Raw genomic sequence first — 27,082 nt, 5'->3', positions numbered from 1 at the left:
TATATATATATATATATACACATATGTCAGGAAAGCATGAAGACAAAATAAGCACTAACATTAATATAATACAACATATCATGACCAAAACATGTATCATAATATTTTGTGGCTGTTTGTCTCCTACTTTTTCCAAGCAGTCTCCAAATGTCCAAAACTATTATAAACAATGAATGAATGATTCTTTTATCTTTTTTACCCTGTTAAGTCATTCATTAATGGAGAAGGCTGAAATGGAAGAGGATTTTCTATATATCTCTTGTCCAGTTCATTTTTGGAGTGTCATTAGCTACAGATTCATTCCATGCTTCTAGGAAAAAAAACAAATTATTATGTAGTCTCAAGGACATCATTTAAAGAGTAGATGTAAAGCTAACAGAATCATAAATCTTGATTATACTCATATCCATGTGTTTATGTCTGTTCACTTGGAATTGAGTAATTTTTCAGGGCACATCCCTAGAGATTCTAAGGCTGATTCTCTCCTCTTGTTAGCCATTAATAACTTACAGATATTCTTCTAAGGGTGAAGCTTTGTGAGGATTTACTTGTTAATTTTGACATGTCAAGTAGTGTTAGTGGTGTTTCCATTGTTCAGTAGTTGACTACATCATTAGGATTTTATAGGTACAGCTTTGCTACAGCATACAGAATTTACTGCCTTGAAAATATGCCTGGGTCGTCTGCCTCTTCTACTGCCTCCTCCTTTGCTTCCCTAATGATCCCTAAGACATAGGTTCTAGACTATTCTTGTAAAAGTGTTAATGGGACTGGACAATCCATGTTCATTTTTTCTTTACATTTACCAGTTGTGACTTTCTGTAATGATATCTGGTGAGAAAAGTGCTTCTCTGGTTTCTTTGATAAGGAGTGAGAGCGACTCTTATCTATGATTATAAGATTAATTATTTAAAATGAAATTAGAGAATAGACTGATTTTAGAAAGTAAAAGTAGTAGGTTTTCCTCTATGATCCACTGCCTCACCAGCTGTATTGGCTGGTTCTGTGTGTCACTTAACATAAGCTGGAGTTATCACAGAGAAAGGAGTTTCAGTTGAGGAAGTACTTCCATGAGATCCAGGTGTCAAACATTTTCACAATTAGTGATCAAGGGTGGGAGTGGTCAGTGTCGGTGGTGCCATCCCTGGGTTGGTAGTCTTGGATTCTATAAGAGAGCAGGCTGAGCAAGCCAGGGGAAGCAAGCCAGTAAGTAACATCCCTCCATGACCTCTGACCAGCTCCTGTATCCTGACCTGCTTGGGTTTCAGTCCTGACTTCTTTGGTGATCAACAGCAATGTGATTACCAAGATGAATATCAACAAGCTGAATAAAGCCTCTCCTTCACAACTTGCTTCTTGGTCCTGGTGTTTGTGCAGGAATAGTAAACCTGACTAAGATACCAGCCATCAAGAGGACTAGGTTTACAATGGCAAGCATAGATTCTTTCCTATTGAGCAGTATTTGAATAAGCCAAATTTGAAACTTTTTGGTAAACCATAGGGTGTAATTTCCATCATTGAACCTTTATGATATGTTGAAAAAACTGCTCAGTGTTGTGGTATATAACCATTCAATTTATGGGACAGAAGGTGACTGTAGCCTATATTATTTGAGGCGTTTCTTGTACTCTAAATTCAAAAAGGGTATTCCCACACTTCTTACTAGGTAATTTTGTTAGCTGGCTTATTGCCTTTGCATGGAGTATTGTCACGTTTTTTCTATATTCTTCGTTTACATTTCAAATGATTTTCCCTTTCCCGGTTCCCCACTTCCCATAAGTCCCATAAGCCCTCTTCCCTCTGCCCATTCCCCAATAAACCCCTTCCCACTTCTCTGTCCTGGCAATCCCATACAATGCTGTATCAAGCATTTCCAGGACCAGGGCCCTCTCCTTCCATCTTCTTGGGAATCATTTGATATGTGAGTTGTGTCTTGGGTATTCAGAGTTTCTGGGCTAATATCCACTTATCAGTGACTGCATTCCATGTGTTTTCTTTTGTGAATGAGTTACCTCACTTAGGATGATATTTTCCAGTTCCAACCATTTCCCTAAGAATTTCATGAATTCATTGTTTTTAATTGCTGAGTAGTATTGCATTGTTTAAATATACCACATTTTCTGTTTCCATTCCTCCATTGAGGCACAGGCTAGCATGCAGAAGAATGCAAATCAATCCATTGTTATCTCCTTGTACTAAGCTCAACTCCAAATGGATCAAGGACATCCACATAAAACCAGGCACACTGAAACTAATAGAAAAGAAACCAGGAAAGAGCATTGAGCACATGGGCACAGGAGGAAATTTCATGAACAGAACACCAATAGCTTATGCTCTAAGATCAAGAATTGACAAATGGGACCTCAAAATTACAAAGATTCTGTAAGGCAAAGGACACTGTCAAAAGGACAAAACGCCAACCAACAAATTGGGAAAAGATCTTCACTAATCCTACATCCGACAGAGGACTAATATCTAATATATACAAAAAACTCAAGAAGTTAGACACCAGAAAGCCAAATAAACCTATTAAAAAATGGGATACAGAGCTAAACAGAGAATTTTCACCTGAAGAATTTCGAATGGCTGAGAAGCACCTTAAGAAATGTTCAACATCATTAGTCATTAGGGAAATCCAAATCAAAACAACCCTGAGATTTCACCTCACACCAGTCAGAATGGCTAAGATTAAAAACTCAGGAGACAGCAGGTGTTGGTGAGGATGTGGAGAAAGAGGAACACTCCTCCACTGCTGGTGGGATCGCAAGCTGGTTCAACCACTCTGGAAATCAGTCTGGTGGTTCCTCAGAAAACTGGGCATGACATTTCCAGAGGACCCTGCTATACCACTCCTGGGCATATACCCAGAGGATTACCCAGCATGCAATAAGGATACATGCTTCACTATGTTCATAGCAGCCTTATTTATAATAGCCAGAAGTGTTTTGTCACTCTTAAGCGAGTAACTCCATATGAAATTCTAAGTACATATAAAATGATTTGATACCCATTACTTTTTCCATCATAATTGTTCTTTGTCCCTACCTCCTCCCTCTCCTCTATCATATCACTTTTAAATATACTTAAGCAATGTATAAGAACCCAAAGACTTTAAAATTCTAGTTAAACCTTTATCACCAGAGTAAAGTTAATTTGTTATAGACTGTATGAAGTATTAAATACATTGTGAATATTTTTGAGTGGTAACTTTCACCCTTAGTTAAAAAGTATAGTGACACAGAGGGAAAAATGCTATTTCTATTTTTTCATTTATTAGTTAATTTATTTATTGACATTTCAAATGTTATCTCCCTTCTGAGTTTCTACTCCACAAAACCCCTATCTCCTCCCTCCCCTACCTCTAGAGGGTGCTCACCTACATGCCCACCCACTCACTCCTCCTGACTCAGTTTCCTAGTATTACCATTCCCTGGGTCATCTAGCCTCCACAGGACCAAAGGGCTCCCCTCCCAGTGATCCCTGATAAGGCAATCCTCTGCTACATATCCAGCTGGAGCCATGCTCCCTCAGGTATACTCAGTCGTTGGTGGTTTAGTCCCTGAAAGTTTTGAGGGTCTGGTTAGTTGATATTGTTGTTCTTCCTATGGGGTTGCAAGCCCCTTCAGCCCCTTCACTTCTTACCCTAACTTCTCCATTGGGGTGCCTGCACAGAATTGCTGTGAGTGTCTATATTGGTCAGGCCCTGGCAGAGCCTTTCAGAGTCAGCTATACCCAGTTCCTGTCAGAAAGCACTCCTTGGCATCAGCAATAGTGTCTGGGTTTGGTATCTAGATAGCATGGATCCCTAGGTGGAGTAGTCCCTGGATGACCTTTCCTTTAGTTTCTGCTCCACTCTTTGTCCCTGCACTTTCTTTTGACAAGAAGAATTCTAAATTGATATTTTTGAGGTGGGTGGGTGGGTGCTATTTATCAAGGTTGGTATGCAGTTGACAAGTAACATTTTCAGATAATAAGTTCCTGAGATAGATAATGCTTGAAAGCCAAGTCACTGACTGGGTTTGAGACAAGTTTATTAAATACATTGGGATGTGAATTAGACTTTGAATTTCTACAGAGTTGAGTGAATATAATTGGATTTTGTTGACACATGAATGAAAATTAGGAGTGGTATAGATGTCAAATGAGCATAGGAATGTGAGAATGGACTTTGTTATATGGGGCAGAGATGGCATGGAAGCATATTATAGGATACAGAATAAAACATAGGGTGCGGAAAACTGGCAGTACTTGAATGATGAACTAGATGTAGTATTAGCAATTATAATCAGAAAATACAATATTTTGAGGAGATGAGTGTTGTAAAATGATTTTGCTTTTGGATAATAAAACTAGTTACTTATGGCGCAAGGATTGATGGATCAATTCATCCTATGGGATACTATTCTTACACATCAGATGATGCTATGTTTTTGAACAACTGTGGTTAAGTTGCCTGTTTTGAGAATGTAATATTAATTGTTAAGGATTACTGGTGATAATTCACCTGTGTGATGAACCAACAGTATAGAACAACAGTGGGGACCAAAAGCTTTATAATGACATTAGAAGATTTTTATTAACTGTTTAGAGAAAGGGAATAAGAGATGAGAGGGGAAAAGAACTGGAAATACTCCACAATATTCTAGCTTGAACAATAAATGATTAGATTAACACATAAGGAAAATCCAGTATTAAAAAGATAGCTGTAGGAGAAATTACAAATGGTTGCTTGACAGCATGGTATAACTGGAGATATTTATCGTGGTGAGTCTACTCTGAAAATACAGAAGAGACAGATGATTGCTAAGATTGCCCCAGATGAATTCATGGGGCAAAATGACAGTCAAGACAGCCCCAACAACAGGACTGCATGGCATTGTGCTCAGAGAGAAACAGCAGAAGAGAGATTCTGAAAGTAGCATAAACCTTTAAACAAAGTTTGCTAAGATAATGCAGCATGCTAGTAACACATTAATCTAACGAGGCCCTCAGGTATAGTTTATAAGCAATTGGTAAATGTTTTCCTTCTAAGAGAGGATTCCTTGATTTATATTCATTACAATGCACTGCAAGGATGGGATGCTCCAGTTATTGTAATAAATTGCCTCTAGAGCACATTGAGCTTCCCATTTAATTAAATAACACCGTAATTTATTTCTTTTTATGTTTTAGCATTTTCTCTGGTGGGATCTAACACATCTTAAATATCATGGTCAAAATCTATAGTATGCCTTTTGAGTTGTGTTAACACTTTCCTGTTTGTTTATTGTATTGAAGGATCTAGTATGCTGAACATACTATTGAAACACAAGTAAGTTAGTTCGTTTGATCATTTGGTGCTTTCACACAAGGACAGTCTTTTATTAATTGTGGAAATCAGGCAAATTTTATTAGTGGATAAATTATTATTTTGGTGTAGAATAATCTGTGGATAATGTCAATACATGTAGGTTATCATTAATTACTTACCTAGGCCAGTTTTTATTATACCACTGACACAAATTATCACGAAATGAAGCCGCACATAAAAGCATGCACATGGGAGTGATGCTGTGAATGCTATTTTCTCCAGATGAAATGAATATTACATTTATAAAATTACAGCAGGTTTGGGCAGTATCACTGGATGTACAGAAGATCATGAGATCAAATCAAACAAAATCCTAACATAGGGTAGATTACCTTCAAGCCTATTCTTGCTGAAGCATTGCTAGCAGTTGATAGTCTCAGGAGAAGCAAGAATAATTCCTTTTATTTTATTTTTTTTTTTGGTTTCTTTGTGTTTGTTTTGTTTTGCATTCAATCACTGATAAGATTGTCATGCTGTAGAAGATGATCCCAAACTATACATGCAAGGGTAGCAAAAGCTGGAAAATGAATTTAAATAATGAAAAAGAAAGACACCTAAAGACATGCAAGTGGGAAATGGATATGTTTGGGAACTGTAAAGGAGTTGGAGGTAGTGATTAAGTAGACATGGGACATTGTCTATATGAAGCTATTCTAAATGAAGAAACTAATTTTTAAAACACTTTGTAAAAGAAAGGAATACATTGAGTCTTTAATATAAAACATTTATTGTACATAAATGCAAACATACAAGTATTGTCTTAATGAAAAGGAAAAATCATTGCATATATTTTGCTTTATTCTTTCGGCAGTTCTTTTTTGCAATGGCTGTCTAAATAATTGTCTAGTTGCTTAACAAACACACATTAACTGGACAGTAAAATATACTATTTGTTTCTGGACATATAGCAGAGTATACCTAACTTATTAACTTTAAATAGTGGGGATTGATATCTAATTGATATAGATATATTTGAGAGGCAATGATGACATAAAAGCTTATATAAGTTGGTTAAATTTTTTTTGCCTTACAGCATTATCTGCGTGAATTTCTTTACTTCACAGAAATTAGCACAAATCTTCATGTATCCACCCACTAACCACAGGTAAGCACTAGTTATAGAGAAAGCTGATTCACTTTAGAGTCCCAGCAAGAGTCTTCATAAATCACAATCAGTCAAAGCATATGAAATGATGATCAATAATAAGACTGAGCAGGAAACATAACTGTCACATGACTTGTGTAGTGGCTGGTTTTGTGTGTCAACTTGACACAAGCTGGAGTGAGGGCTATTGTGGTTGGAAAGGCTAAATGGAAGTCTTTAGAGTTGCCTCTGGCAAAGAAAATAGTGAGTCAAAAACAGTATCATATTCCTGGAGTAATTGCAGAAATTACTGCCACAATCAAGGACTTGAAAGATGCAGGGGTGGTGGTTCCCACCACATCTCCCTTTGACTCTCCCATCTGGCCAGTGCAGAAGACAGATGGATCATGGAGGATGACAGTTGACTATCGAAAACTAAATCATATAGTAACTCCAACTGCAGCTGCTGTACCAGATGTAGTTTTGTTACTTGAGCAAATTAACACATCTCCTGGTACCTGGTATGCAGCTATTGATCTGGTAAATGCCTTCTTCACAGTACCTGTCCAGAAGGACCACCAGAAGCAATTTGCTTTCAATTGGCAAGGCCAGCAGTATACCTTTACGGTTTTGCCTCAAGGATATATTAACTCTCCTGTCCTGTGTCTTAACTTAGTTAGAAGGGATCTTGATTGTTTGTCTCTTTCTGGTTATGATGTTTGTGCAGGAATAGAAACCCTGACTAAGACGGCCTGGATTTTTTTTTTAAGTAAATGGCAACAAAGAACTTGATTTTGTAGATTGGTGGATGGCACAAAGACTCTTTGTCTCGCACAGTGCTGTAGTCTGGAGAGCATTCAGTGACAGCCTGCCTTACCTTCAAAGAAAACAAGCCTAGGAATGCAGCTAATGGTGATGGCTGAGGTGAAAACCTGAGCTCCTGTATTGGCTTTGCAAAGCCATGCACTTAGCTATCACTGAAACCTAAGGGGGGCCATAAGTTTGATTTGATGCCATGTAGACCCATTTATTCTGTAATCCAGTGTGTTTTGAAGTGATAGTTACTTGCTTAGACACATATAATGTTGAAGGCCAGAGTATCCCCTTCAAAGAGGAAAATGTCAATTAGAACTGGAGACTTTATAATGAGGAACTGAAACATCAATATGTTTGTTTGTTGAATGAGAAGAAATTAAAATAGGAAGAAGCATCCCCAAAATGTACAGCCCTTAATAGACACATCTTCATGTGCTGGAATCATGACTACAGACATACAATTTTTCAAAATTCTATAGCATATCCAGAATGCGGCAGAAGGTTGAAGTGTCAAGCATTCTGAAATAAGTTAGATTTCATTTCACAATGATGCAAGCTCAAAGAAAAAAAAAACTGAATGCTTGAACTCATTGCCTTTTCCTCTGTTCATTCCTTCTTTCCCCAAATGCAACAATTAATTCTTTATTAAAAAGTTTGCTAGGTTGCACTATTTGTTTTATTGTTAAAATTTCTCGTGCTATTTAAATCTCTGTCTTATAGTGTCAATACTGTTATTCTCTGAACAGGTTAATTTATTACTCATGTTTGCTATGAAGTAGAAACTAATAGGTAAAGTGCATAGCCTTTCTAAGGGAGCATAGGTAGATTCAAGAGTGAAACACAAGCAGCTTCAATGGACACTCTCTTCCAGTAAGCAGAGAGATATATGGTTTCTAAATAGCCACCAAATTAATAATAAAAGGAAAGACTTAATTTGCATGTTTAAAATAAAACAAGATATATCTTTACTTAAACATATAGAAATCACTTACTATTATCCAACATCAATTTGTAACATTTCCACTTAAAGGGGAGAAAATGTGGTGGGGTTATACAATGTAATATTACTCAGCTGTTTCAAAACACAACATCATAAAATTGGAAGGAAAATTGATAAAATTAGAAAAAAATCATCCTGAGTGAGGTAACCCAGACCCAGAAAGAAAAATAAATATTAGCTGTTAAAGAAATGATAAGGAAACTGCAATCCACAGACTCAGAGTTTAGGTGAGAGGAGGGCTGTGGGGGGCCGGTGGGGGACACATCGATCTCCCTGGGAAGGAGAAATCGAATAGATATTGTGGATGGCCAGGAGCCAATGGAGATAGACTGGGAAGATCAGGTGCAAGGGGATACTGGGAGAGAGTACAGAGAGACAATTAGAATTTGGGAGGATTAAAGAGATAATATGGAAACCTACTGCAGTGGAAACATTCTAGAATCTTGAAGGTGATCCCAGTGAAGATTCCTAGTATTAGAAGACCTGGAGTTTCAACTAGCCATCTGTTATAGCCAGGCACGGGCTATAGTGATGGGCCTGGGTTGCTTTTGGTTGAGTTGTTAGTCAAGATGGTCCAGTGGAGATCCCTGGACCAGGGATAACACCCAGACTGATAGTCAAACAGAAGGTTGTCCTCTGTAAACTGAGAGTGGAGTTATATTGCTAAGAACAAAGTCCATACTGTTCATTGAATAGAGAGAGTGTGAGCTGGTGGCTGCTATTTGCTGTCACCCCTATGTGCTGTGCTAGTCTCTTTCGTGCAGGTGTTCTGTAAGCTACAGAAAGAGAAATCTGGATACCAGTTCGTCAGCAAAACCATTGACATACAATCTGTCCTGCCTGCAAGATGGCAAAGAGACAATGGGAACAGAGAACTTGTGACAGTGTTTTAAATTGAAGTCCAGGACAGATGGATCTCATGCCTTAGATTGCCCGGCTGTTTGGATGGTCAGGAAGCTATGACTGGACTAGCTAAAAATTCTGAGTTGACTCAAATACCACTGGTAGAAAAAAAAATCAATGAAAATGATTCTTAATATTACTCTACTATATTATAGATTGGTAGCTTTCCAAGTTGTTATCAGACATCGTTCCTCTGAAAGCAGATAGATTTCAGTAAAGGAATCCATAGTCAAACATTGTATTAGACAGAGTTTAAAATGGATGTATGCTCTGTGATATCAGAAACCCCACGGAAGAGGAGGAAGGAAGATGGTGGGAGTCTGAGAAGTCAGAAGACACCAGGAAAAGATGGAACACAGGTTTAACTAAGCAGGGTCCAAGAGGACTAAAGAACACTGAAGTGGCAAACATCAGTCCTGCATGGTTCTGCACCTGGTTCTCTGTGTACTTATGACTATCAGCCTTGTATATTTGTGCATCTCCTAACAGTGGAAAAGGATGTGTCTCCAACTCCTCAGAATCTGCCCGGTGACTATTTTTCTCCTATTGGGTTACTTTGTCCAGGTCAATAAGAGAGATTTTTCTCATCTTAATGTAACTTGTATTGGTCCTGTTTTGCTTGCTGTCATCTCTTTGAGGCTTAATCCTTTTTAAGTAAAAACTGGAAGGGGACTAGATCTGTGGGAGATGTGAGGTGGGGAGGGAGGACTGAGGAGCTTGGTGGAGTGGAATGGGCAAAACTGGTTGGGGAATAGTGTATGACAGAAGAATATATTTTCCATAAAAATTAAAAGAATGCGCCATGACAATAATGGATCAAAAAACAAGCATTCAACAAATTCATGGTTGTTGTTTTTCCAAGGATTGGAGTTACTTAATGCTGTTGCACTCACAATGCCATTTTAGAATAAAAGTTTATGTTTTCATCTGACATAAGGCAGCCATGTCAAGATTAACTAGAATGTCACAAGGTGACAAATGCCTGTATGGCTGGCCTGAAGTATCTTCATCCACACAGTCTCTTCTTACGGCCAGATTCAGTAGTAATCTGCAGATGTGTTTAAAAAGGGATGGGAGAAATATTTACAATTCGCTATGTGCTTGCTGTAAGTGAGAGATGCTCTTTGCAAACGTATAAAAACTGTTTATAGAAGTGAACTCCAAAGGGACAAGTAGAAGATTACTGTTATTTGTTGCTTGCTTATTTTTATGAGTTTTACCTCAGGGCTTTACTTTCATGTTTTGTTTTTCCCCCGTTCCTTGAAATAGCAAGTGCAGATTCAAGTACAGGAGAAGGTAAATGATGTGGCCATGGATACCTATGCTTTTCTAATTATCTGAGAAAGACGACTGAGCTAAGAATAGCTTCTGTCCAATAATCCTGTGAAACACCTTGAAGTGGATGCACACACTCACCACAGCTACTGTATTCGAGATAATAACCTTGGTACTCTTTAGATAATATACTTAGAGCACTAGGCACGACACAGTGAATGAGAGGAAAGAAGATGATTCTCCTCCTTATAAAGTTCATATAATTTCAGAAAGATAGATTTAAAAGTTAAAATAAATATACACATATGCATCTTCATATGTATATGACTGTGTTTATGCAAATAGATTTATCCTGTTTTCCAAAAATCAAAATTATAATTTTTAAGTGATAACATAACTTAATATATTGATGATTACTTATGTTGGTAAATTGGGGAGAGTAGGGACATACTAGACATAGAGACAAATAATTATTGTGTCTTCAATGCCAATAGTGTCCCATTATCCATATATGAAGTTCATGGATATAGGAAAAAAGGATATATTAGTTGTATGTTTTATATTACCAATCCAAGAGTCAGATGTAAGCCTTAAGCCTTATGAGCTAAAGCTGCAATAAGTTCTCTGTTCTTCATTTCCTTGCCTGTGAAAAAGGATAATGATCTATCTCTCTCTCCCTCCCTTCTTCTCTCCAGTGTCTACAAACAGAAAGCTGTGAGCTTGTTTGTTTCTGTAAATAAGTTAGAATAGACTTCAGCACCTAAACACAGTACAAGAGGTATGAATAATATTCTTAAGGTTTTCTGTATTCTCCATGTGTGTATATATCTATCTATAGTAGTACAATATAGTTATATTCTTATGTATGAATCATGAGGGTTTTTTTTCCTGTAGAAAAGTTAACTATCTCACAGTTTAAAAATGCACTTATGTGGACTAGGCCAAAATAAGATAAACAAAATATTGGTTTGGATACACAGTTGTCTCTATTGACTAAGTCATAAAAGTGATGAATTCATTTGAAAACTGCATTCTCATCCATTTCCAAACTCAAAGTAGACACCTGGGCAGTGCCCTGGGTCACTGTTGCCCTACAGGTTTTGTGAGTAGAATGATTAGTATTCTCTACAAGACTCTTCTGTGTGTGAATAGCATTATTTATGCTGTAAAGATAATCGGCCTGTAATGGACAGGGTGATTCTGATCAGCACTCAGGGCACAATGCCATGAATCCTGAGGCTTGTTAAGATCAGCGGGTGCTCTCAGAGACAATGGTATAAAGGAAATGATGAAGCAATTATTATGTGTTTTAAGCCACAGTTAATTATGCAAATTACACATATTAAGTGAAAGAGAATTAACCACACACTTTATATATGCCTATTTGTAGCAAGAGGTTGTTTGGTAGATATAGGAAAACAAGAAATTAAAAGGATTTCAATTTTTTACCGATATCACAAAATGTAGATAATGAAGTTTAATATGTAATCCATATGCTCATTGTAAAAAGATGAGACAAATGTGGGTAAGCAATATATAAATGTTAAGGTGTGCCTGACAAATTTTATATAAAGACAGAGAATCACTTTACTGCAAGTTATTCACAGTTCTGAAACTTAACTATTACTTTTTGTTTTTTGATGCTTTCAATAAGCAACTATAATACCTCCCTAGAACTAAGTTCTAGATTACTAATCTGTCTAAAAACTGCACATGAAAATGTTACACAAAAGACTCAAAATGTCTCAATCTGATCACAGATGTGCAAGGAGTTCATCATCATCATCAATCATCATCATCATCATTATTGACATTTGTGGTAAGGAAAAATGGGATAGGGTTGAATATGAGAACTATTATTCTTTGTTGCATGTTTTATATATATAGTATCTTAATCATTTTAGAAGAGTAGGCTAATTAACATTTCCAGCTACATGTACAAATCGTTCAATAACATATGTATAAGGCAGGTGATGTTATAATAGATATTTTGCAATAATTTGAAAATATTTACTATTATATTATAAAAATAATAAATCTAACTAATTGCCATTAAAGCAATTCCTGAATTGAAAAAAAAACTGGAAATTTGAGGTAAACAAACAAACAAATCATAAGGAGCCAAAACTCGGGATAATGAAGAAATTTGTCTTAAAATCACGTTAACCAATGCATCAATATTTTACATCAAATTTTACGTGGTTCAGAAGCTAGACCATTATGGCCATCCCCCACCCCGCTGTGAGTTAGACATTTTCTCAATCTCAGTAGATGGTAAATCTTTTCTACAGATTTATCATCCTTATCTTCTAAACTTGCTTTTTCTCCAACAGAACTAGCAACCTGGCAATCAGTTATATCCACAGAACACTGAAAGTGATTCTGGGACAATCAGGCATCTTTATAACCAGCTTTTGCGGGACCTAGTCACAAGATACCTCATCTTTAGTTGCCCAAGTGACAACTTTGTCACTCTGGTTGCATGTCCCTTTGTGCATATGCCACTGCTACACTAAAATTCCCATTCTCCTTGACCCTACTCTATTCTTTCCCTCTTCCCCAGAGGCTGCCTCTGTACTCTGCCCTTCAATAAATATTCCTCGTGACATCTGTAAAATACACACACATGCACACACATACACACACACACATACACACACACACACATGAATAATAGTTTTCCTTGATTCTCCTCAACACTACCCAATGTCAAAGGCTATTTCAGGTCTGATCTTTCCCTCATCCCATCAATCTTGTCCTGATCACACTACCAGCTTACCAGTGAATATTTTTCCATGCACAACATGTTTATTCTTTGTACTGCTTCTTAAAAAATGGCTACCCTGTACTCTAGTTGATCACTGAATACAAAAGAACATATGGAACATTTTGCATTTCAAATAAGAGCGCATGTAGTTGAAAGAAAATTGTATGGGTAGATAAGAGAAGAATGGAATGAAAGTGAATGGGCGTGGCTTTGATCAACACATACTGTGTATTTATGATATTCTCAAACCTTTTATTCTCGTTTCAGTTCATGCTATGATTCTTATCCTTGACTCTATCACTAACAAATCTCCAATGTGAATTGCATTTGTTCATCCAGTGTCCTTACAGGTCATATGATAAGTCATAACACATTTCTTTGTGTTTCTGTCTGTGATAAAAAAAATTACTAAGAAGATAGGAATATTTTGGTTTGTCTAGCATTGTATTCTCAGGACTTGAAACACTGTCGGAAGGGCAATGAGTGAGTCCTCTGTGGTTAGATGTTGAATAAATGAAAAGTTGCAAAGATGGCAGAATGGCACTGCTACTCTTCTAACACTTGCTCCATATTACTGCTATAACTTAGCTCCAAGAAGACAATTCTTTAAGAGTTTTATGTGAACATTATGTTTATTAGATATATTCTTTATTTACATTTCAAATGTTGTCCCCTTTCCTGGTCCCCCCTCCCCTGAAAAATCCCATAAGCCATCTCCCCTTCAATCAACCCTCTCCCACTTCCCTTTCCTTGTATTCCTCTACATTAGGGCATCAAGTCTTTTCAGGACCAAGGGCCTCCCCTTTGGTGTCTAGCATGGCCATCTTCTGCTGCCTACGTGTCTGGAGCCATGGGTAACTTCATGTGTATGCTTTGGTTGATTGTTTTGTCCCTGTGAGCTCTGGGAGTACTGGGTGACTCATATTGTTGTTCCTCCTATGGTGCTATAAATCCCTTCAGCTCCTTGGGTCCTTTCTCTAGCTCCTCCACTGTGACCCAGTGCTCAGTTTAATGGCTGGCTGAGAGTATCCCCCTCTGTATTTGTCATGCACTAGCAGTGCCTCCCAGTTGACAGCTATATCTGGCTCCAGTTGTTTTACTGTCTTTCAATTTTGAAGTTATACAGTTCTTCTCTTAAACTAACCTCCTCTTGCATTACCCAAAATTCCTCCTATGCTAAGGTTTCTTTGAAATTTCATGTTTACCAGTTGTTCGATAATCAATCTAACTTATCTTAACTTTCAACATCTTTTTCATGGATAACATGTTTATTATTCTGCACCTTAAAATAGAAGTATGACAGATAATCAGCAAGGATATGAATATGTAAGGAATGTATAGTAGCAAGAACTACAACTGCATGGTTGACAAGGTTGGACAGATATTCAGCAGTTAAGACTGGGTACTACTCATACAAGGGACTGGAGTTTGACAATAGTTCTAGCTCCAGATTACCTCTGATATCTTCTGGACTCTAAGCACATCTGCACATACTCTTATATAGCATTTTCCTCTAAGACAAAGCATTTCACCTTTGAGGAAAGCTGATGTAATATAGAGAATGATCTAAAGGGAGATGAAACATTTTATTCTACAAGGAAGCTACATAAACTCAGGCCATGAACAACTCAGTGACTTCCAGAAATGTGTGAAATGGTCAAGATTCATTAACTCCTTGTCCTTCAATTGTATAAAAGCAGTAAACACTACTAAGAGTGAATCTCAAATGGGCCGTACTGCTTGGAAGGCTATCAGAGAAGCAGAACTAAGGAGGAGGCAAAGACCAGTTGAGTTACCTAAAAGAAGCAGAGACTGGCTGGGCTCTCTTGTAGAGGCTCAGACCAACTGAGTTGCTAGGAAATAAAACACTCTTAACATACATATTCTTTAGTATGATCTGCATTTCCAGCTTCTTTTGAATTCTCACTGATGAAAGGGTGGGCTTTCAGTGATGTAGCTATCATTAAACCGTTCTTTCTCCTGTAAATAATCCATCACCCATACTTATGTAAGTAATCCCAACAGAACTCATTGTTTGCCAACTTGGCCATAGGCAGTATCGTTAATTGGGATTGTTATTAGTTTCCTAACTTGGGTGAGTAGATATTTGTTCATATGTCTCCAAGAATAATGTTACACACACACACACACACACACACACACAGAGAGAGAGAGAGAGAGAGAGAGAGAGAGAGAGAGAGAGACTCATGTACACAATTAAATGAGGAATTATTTAACATTCAGTGTAATATGACAGAGCAGATGGACGAATATGGCAACTTCCTCACTTGTAGAATCCACCTATAGTTATTAAGAGTTAATTATTTACATAGTAAATAGTGAACATGAAATTTTAAGGAAACATGTTGGATAGCTGGAGACATGTTGGATAACACAAGAGAAACTCTATTAAAAAGTACATAACTTCAACATTGAATATCAGTAAAACAACTTACAGGGTGCTCAACAAACATTTTCGCCTATGTCATAAAGTATATTGAGTTCTAGAATAATATTAGTGAACAAGACATAAATAAAATCCTATGAAATTTAAATGCTAATCAAATAACATATAAGTATAATGTGATGTTTTCTAACACACATTGTTAGAAATTGGTTCTAATGCTTTGATTCAATCTGGAATCTGTGTGTCCAAATGCCCAATTGTCCTTGTCAATGTGTCCTTGTCCCCAATTGGTTTTTGGTCAGTCAATAAAGATGCCAGTGGCTAATGGTTGGGCAAAGGAAGAAGGGGGCAGGCCCCTTAGAGTTGCATGGGCTAGGACACAGCAGAGAAGAGATGCAGGGAAGACACAGAAAAAGAATGGGACACAGGGAAGATCACCAAGACACAGGGAAGAAGAATGGGATGCAGGAGCAGAGGAGATAAAACTAAGCAGGGATGTGAGATTTCAGGTAAGTAGCCAATGGCCACTTCCCCCACTGGGCCTGGGGTAGGAGGGAAAGGTTTAAGAGTGCCCAGCCTTTGAGGTGGAGAAGGCATTTAAAAAATAGGCTTGTGTTTTGTGTGTGTGTGTGTGTGTGTGTGTGTGTGTGTGTGTGTCTGTGTCTTTCATATGTAGATCCAAAGATAGCTCCTGTCCAGGTTCACAGTGCTATCCGCTCAAAGTAGAGTAGCAACAAATTCACCACTGTAACACATGAAACTTTGACATGTGTCTTCTAGGTATAAATTACTAGGCAGTGCATGAAAAATTAAATTAAATCTTTTGCTTATGTCATAAGAAATCAATAGGATATTTTGACCCCTGACTGTAAACTTAGTATATTTCCAATATGCATGAAATATATTTCATGGGTGAGGAAACAAAGCCTACATTAACACATATGTAAATCTCATGGGGATATTAGGAGCAAATGAAAGAATGATAATATTGCTATGTTAGAGACAGACCATGGCTGAGAATTTGAAAACTTGGCTATCAAAGTTAAATGTTCAGGTCCCTCAACCAACTGGAGCAGGTGCTGTCTCTGAGCCTGTAAATGCCACATCCCTAAATAGATAGTCTTTACTGGCCTCAGTGAGAGGGGATGTGCCTAGTCCCTCAGAGATTTGATGTGCAGGTGGGGGCTTGACACCCTCTGAGGTGGCTTCCTGTTCTCAAAAGAGAAGGGTGAAGGGGAATGAGCATAGAACTTGTAATGGGAATGAGGGTAGAATTTGTGGGAGGTGAGGATATTGGGTTGTAAAGAGCATAAATGAATACATTTAATATAAAATACTTAAAACAGAACATCCTCAACTTATGAACTATAATGAAAATGTTGGAAGTTAAGAAAAAATGGCTAATAGATTAAAAATATGAGGGACAGATTATTAATAAGGTAGTTAGGGGGGGTGAAGTAGGTATTGATCTGGCTGAGGAATGTTCCCACAGTTTGGAGGTAGGTAGAATTGAAAAAGGAAATTCATTTTCTGCTCTCCGAATGACTGCATTCAATGTTATGTCATAGTAAAGTGTGAATTTTTCTAAAAGACACCTTTACAAGGAAAGAAAGTCACCAGTAGAAGTAAGGATCCTTGAACTGCCATCTTTTATTCTTGTCTTCAAAATCAGCAAGCGAGAGCCACCCTCCATGGCAGTTCCAGCTGGCTCCAATCAGACCAGACATGGACTGATGCTGCAGTTCATGACCTTAATTTTGTCTGGTTGCTCTGAGAAGAATAGACTGCCTGAATTTGACTGAGAAGGGTCTTTTCATTGAAGTACTTTGAAAGCTACTTCTGTGTACAGCACATTTTGCACAATAGAAATCCCAGGATCTTTTCTGTCTCAGGACTGTCAGCCCCAATGACTCTAAGCCCCTGCACTTCTTTCCATCTATAAGGGACAAATTTGTTCAATCAAGTTAAATCACTAAACTAGCTCCGTCATGGCTCCAGAAGCACGCTAGTTTTAAACTATTCTCCTTCCAAGGTTATAAGCATCTGAAGTTCCCCATTTTCTCCTAACTTATATTAAGAGCAAAGACATTTAAGAAGAAAAGTATATTTGGCCTTCTTCACATATCAAATTTTAATATCCATTTCAAAGTAAAATAATTACTTTCATTTATTGGCAATTGATCAATACACTACCTTTGGTTTGTCCTCACTGAATGCTGAGATTGCAAGCAGTGAAGATGCCCATGGAAGAAGCAGAAGTCGTACTGCCCTGGTGACTCCTCTGGTCAATTGGGCCCCTCAGACGAGGGTTACTGCCAGAAGCACACCTGCAGCTCAGCCTCCAGCAGCAGCTGCACCATCTGCAGTTGGCTCACCTGCTGCTGTACCCGGCAGCCAGGCCTCATGGCCCCGATGGCTTCCAGTGCAGCTGGTGAGGCTGTGGACTCTGAGGTGGGACATACTCTTGAGTTACACCATCACTGGGGGCTTCAGTGGAGGTGGTCATGCTGAGCCTACAAACCTGACATCGCTTACCAGGAGCCTCAGGACGCCCAGCTGCAGAATGAGCTGTCTTTTGGAAGCTGTTCTCTAGAAATCAAGCAGTTTCTAGAGTGTGCTCAGAACCAGAGGGATGTCAGGCTCTGTGAGGGCTTCAACCAGGTGCTGCAGCAGTGCAGGATTGCAAATGGTTTAATCTAATCAAGAAATTCAAGCTGAAGAGATGTAAAATCCATTCTCTATAATTGATCGGACCAGTGTGGACCCTTATTTCTAACAGCCCCATTGCTTTGAAATGGCCATGAAAGAGATCTGGCTATAGATGGTGACTGAGGCTTGTAGCGTTGATTACTGGGCAAGTGTTTGGCCTCCTTGAATTAAATGTATTGTGATTATGAGTTAAGAAATAAATAAATTGGTTTATTCTGAAAAAATAGGAAAGATGTATTCTCTGATGCTATCACATATATACACAGACACGGGTGCCATATGTGCACACATCTAGAAGCCTTTGATTCACCTCATCTTTATAATTTCCTGATATTTTTGTCCTGTTGGTTGCATAGCTATTCTTAACATCCAGCTTTCTCCATTTCTTCCTGTGTGTATTCAGTGACATTTTCAATTCCTATTTGTTTCATTTGTATTGAATCCTTATAAATATACTCACTCATTACTTCATATCTTTTCTAAATACCTTTCCAGATGGTCACAGTAATACGTTTTATTGCACATTTATTGGTAATACACTAGAAAGTCACATTTCAAAGGACATGAGATTTGAATGTAAGAAATAGTCCCTCACACGTTCAAATTTACAATGTAGAAATATAACTATCTTGCTTTGTTTACACTTCTAGAGTGAACTATCAAATACAGATTGTAAGAAGAATGTGTGCCAATATTTAATGGAGAAAAATACCTATTTTCACATTTCATAATAGAGTATTTTCAATAAACCTACTAGGGATCATTAAGATACATGGTGATCAGATAATAAACTGGTTATCCACATATAGGTACAAGAAATTTTTGTCATTTGAATAGAAAGGCTTTGAATGCATGTGTTATGTAGGGTCTATAATCTTACCTTCATGTATCCTTGATAAGCTAGAAGGAAATATGTACATCGATAAACAGAAGATTAAATTCCAACCTAATAGCTATTAGTATTAATGTTTATTCCACTGGGATTCTAAAAGAAATACAGTAACGGGAGGTTTCAGTCTCATAAGAACTCATATTTGTTGTCATAAGACATAAGCAGGTAAAGGAAGAAGGATAGAGTATTTAATACCTACCATGGATGTAAGCAAGCCTGGAGGAAAATTATCCCTCTGTGTAGTATGAATTTGTTAAGATATATTAAGGCAATAACCCCAGAAACATATTTCCTAGGGTGTAGAGAGATGAAGAAAAGTAGATTTGAAATTTATCTGGACAGACAATCACCTGGTGACCAGTTGGTAATGGAGTCACAGGTCCACAACAGTGAATTCCTCTTGTGTGGTTTGAACAGCTGAGCAGAGGTGGGAGAATGTTTAATAGAAATGGAGCATTTGTAGGAGACAGAATTGGAGCAGAAGAGAAAAAAATATATATGATACTTGAAATTTTTGCTCCCAGCATTCGGAGGTCCACTAAAGAGATACTGAGAAGCAACGAGCATCCCCTGAGATTATTTTTGAACATTGTTTCTTTTTGAGAAGTGCAGAAATATTTCATCCTATTTCTGTATATCCAGACCACTGTCTTCATTCTGATTTATCTGATATGAAAATGAGCTTTGGGCCAAGGTGCAGCAGTTCAGAAGACTGACTCTCATGGGGCAGGGTAATGAAGTCTGCTAAGGAGAGGGGCAAAAGGAACATTAACACCTCTCTACAAAAATGACTCACAAAGTGTCCCAAAATCCCGACATCAATTAACCCGGTTGGTCAATGTCACTGGAAATGTTCATTTACTAAACAATCATGTCAGTCTTTGGGAACATCTCTTGGTTTCAGCCTTTAGGAGTCTAGATTGGCATGCCATGTCAATTTGCTCCCATTGACATCACTGAAACTATGATAGATTGGCTCAAATGATTATTTTAAAATCACCTCTAGGACTAACCTTTTTTAATATGGAAATATAGATGTATTTTTCCCTCTTTTAAACTGACAAAAATGTTCTGTCTTGCATCATCTAAAGAAAAATAGCTTTTTCATTTCAAATGACTTTCACACAGAGAACACATGTAAAATTCTTGTAATAATTTGGCACCAATATTTAGATTGATTCTAGCTTTGGAATTATTGTATTTTTTGCTTTTGTTTTGTTTTGATTTTTTACTGTTGTGAATAACTTTAAGTGACAATAATCTCCCCCTTGTTTTTGCAATTGTAGTATATTGAAATATCCCTCAGCTCTTCCTAAATATTACTAAGAGAAACAAAAGATGATTAAGTTACAGTGTAATTAATGCACTGTAGTGCATTAAGCAGAGTGGTGCAAATCATTTTCTAAGAATATTTTTTGCCTAAATGCCAACCAAAGAAGAGTCCATGGATAAAATTGGATGTTCTTAAAAAAACAGTCGTTTTCTATTTTTAGTTGAGTCGTCTTAATTTGAAGGCCCATGTCCAGGTTCCGAAGATGGTAGTGTTCGCATATACATAATGCGAAATCTTAAGGATGAGACTCAACCTTTAACATCAAACTAATTTATCTCTCATATCCCATATACTACCAATATAATTGAAGTGATTGCATAAAATATTTTGATTGAACATGTGATTCCCTGTGATCCTGTAAAGATTTTCCACTTATGGTAGAAACAATACTCCAGTACTTAAAGCATTTAAGATTTTGTAGCAATTCAGATTTGGGATTTGGAATAATTATGTATTTATTGTGTAGATATAAAATGCTACTCAAAAGCTCACACAAAGTACTACACAAAGGTGGGTCTTTTGGCTAATTAAAGGATTCTGATCTCACTGGGAGGTGAGCTAATAAATCCACAATGTGATAGTGTCTCTGGAAGTATGGGAAATAACTTGAGGCCCATGTAAAGAGAACTGATCAGTAGGGCCAAGCTGTGGAAAAGTGCATCCAGTCCCCTGTCTTTGTCTCCCACTAGGAAGCAAGAGTGTCCAAACAAAAGCACATGACTTTGATATTCTTCTTCCTTGGGAAAAACCCAAAAATCATGCCACAACTTCTAAAACATGAGCTAAAACAATTCTTTTTTTCATTAAGATTTTTTTGAAATATGGCCATAAAAGTGAGAAATGGCAAAGGTAATGCAGCTGAATTCAGCATAGATTTAGTATTAATTATAAACATAAGACTGTTATAAAAGGACATTCATATAAATTCTATAAAACAGACGGTTTTTTATTCTTGGGTATATGTATTTGAATGGTGTGTGTGTGTGTGTGTGTGTGTGTGTGTGTGTGTGTGTGTGTGTTGTAAAGAAAGTCAGAGAGACAGAGAGAGAGGGAGGAAGAGGGAGAGAGAGGGAGGGAGGGAAGGAGAGAGAGACAGAGAGACAGAGAGGAAGAGGAAGAGGGAGAGAGAAGGAGGGAGGGATGGAGGGAGGGAAGGACAGAGAGAGACAGAGAGAGAGAGGGAGAGGAAGAGGGAGAGAGAGGGAGGGAGGGATGGAGGGAGGGAAGAAGAGAGACAGAGACAGAGACAGAGACAGAGAGACAGAGGAAGAGGGAGAGGAAGAGGGAGAGGGAGAGAGAGAGAGATGACAAACAATCGAGATAGCTCAGTGGTTAACGGTATTGTTACTCTGGCTGAGGACCAAGCTTCAGTTTTCAGCCGCCACATGTAGGCTCACAACCATCTCCAGTGAGTCTGTTGCTTTCTTACAACTTCTGCAGTATGGTATATATGTGGGGCACATAGACTGTGCAATTGATAATTCATACATATAAAATAAAATAAAAATAAATCTAAAAGAAAAATGAAAATCTCAACCAATTTGAAAGTATTCAAATGTTTAGCGATTTTGAAGAATGGCTAAATCATTATGTACTGAATTAGCACTTTCTTTGAGAAAATACTTATTCAATGATTAGTTTTATCTTACAAATTGTAAATTAAATAACTTTTAAAATGAGAATTTAATGTCACAAAATGCTCCAAAATTCATAACAAGTTAAAAATAGTTTCATAAACTATTTACTGCCTAAATTCTTTACAATGTTTTCTTTTAAATAGAGTTGATCTAAAGTATATGAGCTAGACAGCTGTATACACACTAGATATTCATTTAAAAAAATCCAACCAAAAGTTGGACATGATAGACCTGGACTCAGAGGATCTGGAGTTTGAGCTTAGCCTCAGCTGTGGTGCAAGACCTTGTTTCAAATACACAAACAAAATCAAACGAAAGTTTTGTAATGTGGGTATTTTTCAGCTTGAGACGGATATCCCCTTAATTACTACACAATAGAAATTAAGGACCTCAGGGGCAGGTATGCCTGAAAAGTACATGAGATATGTGACAGTCAAATATATTAGGAATCAGGTGTGAAGGTCAACAGATGAACTTTGTTCTCATTAATGTCCAGTAACCTTTTATTTCACCTTAGTTGTCACCTTTAATAAGACATCCATCTGCATATTGAAACAGATAACAATGGTAAGAGGTAAATACAGGTATGATGGATTTAATTTACAATATTTATATTTTGAGCATAGACATGTAGGTAACTATTACTGACCCAAAATATCTAATCATTTTTATGACTGGGATCAGTAATAGAATATTTCTGATATATCTTATGGTAATAACTATAGGAATATTCAATGAACTCATAGAGTTAACCTGAATTCCTGTGTAGATAAGTTTAAAGGGCAATATATTAACATAGTTTGTGATTTGTATTTTGTCTTAACATTTTTTAAACAATTTGCTATTTATAGTCTAAATTAATATATTTTGTTAAAATTTAGAAATGTTTTAGCATTAAATTTTAAAGTTTAAATTGAATGAGTAAAATAAGAACACATTCCTAATCTTTGTCTGAAATTCCAGACGTCATTAACTTAGAAATGTTAATGTAATGTCCATGTTATAGAACTGGTTTGAAACAAATTAAATACCTTTAAAAATGCATCTTTTCACATTTATTACAATGCTTTACTGAAGAACTTAGAAGGGTCAAAAATTTACTGTCTGTACACTAGTGAGCAACACAGGACCCAGAAAGAAGAGCATTAATAGACACATAGGATTCTAGGTTCACTTCAAGAATGAACAGTATTTTTTACAGCTAACTAAAGAAATCACTAAAAGCAAAGTTAGAACCAACAGTCCTTAAGACCCGTTTGTCATATTTCTGAGTCTGAATTCCTTCTTCAGCAATTCCTTGTTCTTGTGGTCATGTTTACCCTGGAGAGCATTTTCTACTTAGAAGTTATCTCAGGTCTGCCACTTTCCACAGTCATGGAATCACATGTTGGCCAGTGGTTGTGTCTTAGAAGACAACTACAGAACATCTGGAACTTAACAGTCAGCAAAGCCATCAGATTCTTAAGTCAGAGCTAAAGGACATGGCTAACCACCCAGCAGGCAGCCTACACTTAATATTTGCTTTGTTTCTATTTCACAAACCCCACAGGGTTGTTGAGAATAAAACAGATGGATGCTTAGAGTCTTCAGCACAGTGAGAAACCCTGAGCTAAAGCTACTTAATCCTTTAAAGTGGATACAAACCAACCTGATTAAATATCTTCCTGTTAAGTAAACAAACCTAACTTTGGCTCTGGAAGGAGGCACTATCTACTTTTGAGAAATGCACACTGAAAGCCTTATTGATGAGGCAGCCCTTCAAGGTAACAAAGGGTGGCTAAAATGTGCCTGTAGGAGACATGTGGACAGGAAATAAGCCTACCAGAAACAGTGACCTGAACAGAAGTTAATGAAGTTTATCATGGCCACAGAATGGTGTACTACTATGTAAAACCCAAAGATGGAGGTGACATTCTCATTGTTCCTCCAACAATTATTCAGGGATACCCATTTATAGAGTAAGTATAAAGTGCACTTGATGTATGCATATCTGCTTTTGTCATATGGTTAACCCATAGGAAAATAACTTAAAGCTTATAAATGTACAGGATAGAAAATGACACTCATAGGCAGGAGTGTTTTGACTTTTTTTAAAATTTATTAATTTATTAATTTTTTTTACACTCCATATTTTATTCTATCCCTAGTCCACCCTCTGACTGTTCCAAATCCTGTATCACCTCCCCCCTCCCTGTCTCCATGTGGATATCCCCACCCCCAACTCACATGACCTTTAAACTCCCTGGGATCTCCAGTCTCTTGAGGTCTAGGTCCATCATCTCTGAATGAACACAGACCCAGCAGTCCTCTGCTGTATATCTGTTGCAGGACTCATATCAACTGATTATGCCTCCTGTTTGGTGGTCCAGTGTTTGAGAGATGTTGGGGGTCCAGATTAATTGAGACTGTTGGTCCTCCTACAGGGTCTCACTTCTCCTCAGCTTCTTTCAGCCTTCCCTAATGCAACAACAGAGGTCAGCAACTTCTGCCCATTGGTTGCATGCAAATATTTGCATCTGACTTTCACCTGCTTGTTAGGTCTTCTGGAGTGAGTTCATGATAGGTCACTTTCTGTGAGCACTCCTTAGCCTCAGTAATAGTGTCAGGCCTTAAACTGGATCCCTCTATGGACCTGTCACTGGAAATTCTTTGCCTCAGGCTCCTCTTCATTTCCATCCCTGTAATTCCTTCAGACAGTAAAAATTATGGGTCAGAGTTATGACTACGGGATGGTCTCCATCTCCCATATTTGATGGCTTGTCTTCCTGCTAGAGGTGGGCTCTATAAGTTCCTTCTCCCTACTGTTGGGCATTTCATCAAAGGACCCTTCCTTTGAGTCCTGTGAGTCTTTTTCCTCCCAGGTATCTGGTTCAATCTCAAGGGCCACCAACCTCTTATCTCCCGAGTTTGTCTGTTTCACTTCTTTCTGTTTGCCCTCAGGGCTTCCATCCTTTTCCTCACCCCAAACCAGATCAGGTCCCCCTCTCCCCAACCCAATCCCTTGCCCTGTCCATTACCCCACTTCCTCCCCACTTGTGATTGCTTTCTTCTCCCTCCCAAGTGGGACTGAGGCATCCACACTTGGGCACTTCAGCTTGTTGACATCTTTGAATTCTGTGGCTAATATCCAATTATTAGTGAGTACGTACCATGCATGTCCTTTTGGGTCTGAGTTACCTCACTCAGGATGATCCACTTGAACTTGAGCATTGATTCTTTGAGAGCATCAATTGATCTACTTCCATCTATGTGCCTACAAAACTCACGATGTCCTCATTCTTAATAGCTGAGTAGTATTCCATTGTGTAAATGAACCACATTTTCTGTATCTATTCTTCTGTTGTGATATATCTAGGTTGTTTCCAGCTTCTCACTATTACAAATAAGGCCACTATGAATATGAACATAGTGTAACACATGCCCCTATGGCATGGTAAGGCATCTTTTGGATATAGTCCCAAGAGTGGTATTGCTGGATCTTCAGGTAGATCTATTTCCAATTTTCCAACGAAACTCCAGATTGATTTCTAGAATGGTTGTACCAGTTTGCAATCCCACCAGCAATGGAGGAGTGTTCCTTGCTCTCCACGTCCTCTCCAACATGTGTTGTCACCTGAGATTTTGATCTTAGCCATTCTGATTGGTATAAGGAGGAATCTCAAGAGTTGTTTTGATTTGCATTTCTCTGATCACTATGGACTTTGACCATTTCTTTAGGTGGTTCTCAGCCATTCGAGATTCCTCAGTTGTGAAATCTCAATTTAGTTCTATACTGCATTTTTTTGATTGGGTTGTTTGCTTTTTTTGGTGATTAGCTCCTTGAGGTCATTATAAATTTTGGACATTAACCCTCTTTCAGATGTGGGGTTAATAAAGATTTTTTCTCAATCTGTAGGTTGCAGATTTGTCGTATTGACTATGTCCTTTGCTTTCCAGTTTCATGAGGTCCCATTTATCAATTCTTGATCTTAGAGCCAGAACCACTGTAGTTCTCTTTATGAAATCCCCCCGGGCCAATGAGTTCTTAAACTCTTTCCCATTTTCTCTTCTATTAGATTCAGTGTATCCAGTTTTATATTGGGGTCCTTGATCTAGTTGGACTTGAGCTTTGGTTCTTTGAGAGAATCAATAATGCTTTCTTTAGCATTCAAATGCACTCAAGATTCTTAATGAAGCTGCTGCTTCTACAATAGACCAAATGAGACCATTCCCACAAAAATTAGAGGATGCTTCCTCTTGAAGCCTTTGTGTCTAAAATTGAGAGTTCTCAGAGATCTGCATTCTGCGACACTGTTGAAATTTAAATTTTAAAAGAAGGACCAAAACTGATAATTATAAATTAAATTGATTCTACTTTTTGTCTGGAAGAATTATTTCATTAGCATACTGTCAAAACAAATGGAATGGTAATGTCCCCACATTAAATTCTCACAATTGTAACAATTTTTTTCTACTTCGTTTTTGTTTCTATCTGTTAAAATTAGGCATTTGTGATGATTAATTTTGGATACTATCTTATTGGACCATTGGCTGGCCTGATATCAGGGAGTATTGTTTCTAGTGTTTCTGGCAGGATGTTCTAGATGACATTAAATATTAAATCATCCTGAGTAAAATGATCAGTCTCAGAACCAGTTACCCTCTTTGGCTCTGCTGAAGGCAAGAAGAAAACGTGAATCAGAGAATAAGAGAGAATTCAATCCCCAACTTCTCTATACCTTTTTCTTAACTCCTTCCTTTCTGTCTCAGTGCTTTTCTTAGTCTTTCTTCTTTCTCTTTCCCTCTGTCTCTACTTCCCATCTTTCATCTAGCTGGCCATGAGTCTTCTCCAGTCTTTGTATTTGAAATTGAATATATCTCTTTCGATACCTTTTCTACTGAAGATCAGAGTAACGTTCAGAATTGTGAG

General features: G+C 37.6%; 1 pseudogene; it reads left to right on the top strand.

Moving 5' to 3' along the window:
• Positions 1 to 15,913: 15,913 nt before the first annotated feature.
• LOC127691986 (coiled-coil-helix-coiled-coil-helix domain-containing protein 2-like) lies at positions 15,914 to 18,346 on the top strand (annotated as a pseudogene).
• Positions 18,347 to 27,082: the final 8,736 nt, after the last annotated feature.

The sequence above is a fragment of the Apodemus sylvaticus genome, chromosome 9 (genome assembly GCF_947179515.1).
Source record: "Apodemus sylvaticus chromosome 9, mApoSyl1.1, whole genome shotgun sequence".
Classification (NCBI taxonomy): domain Eukaryota; kingdom Metazoa; phylum Chordata; class Mammalia; order Rodentia; family Muridae; genus Apodemus; species Apodemus sylvaticus.
This window is presented reverse-complemented; position numbering and strand designations above follow the sequence as displayed.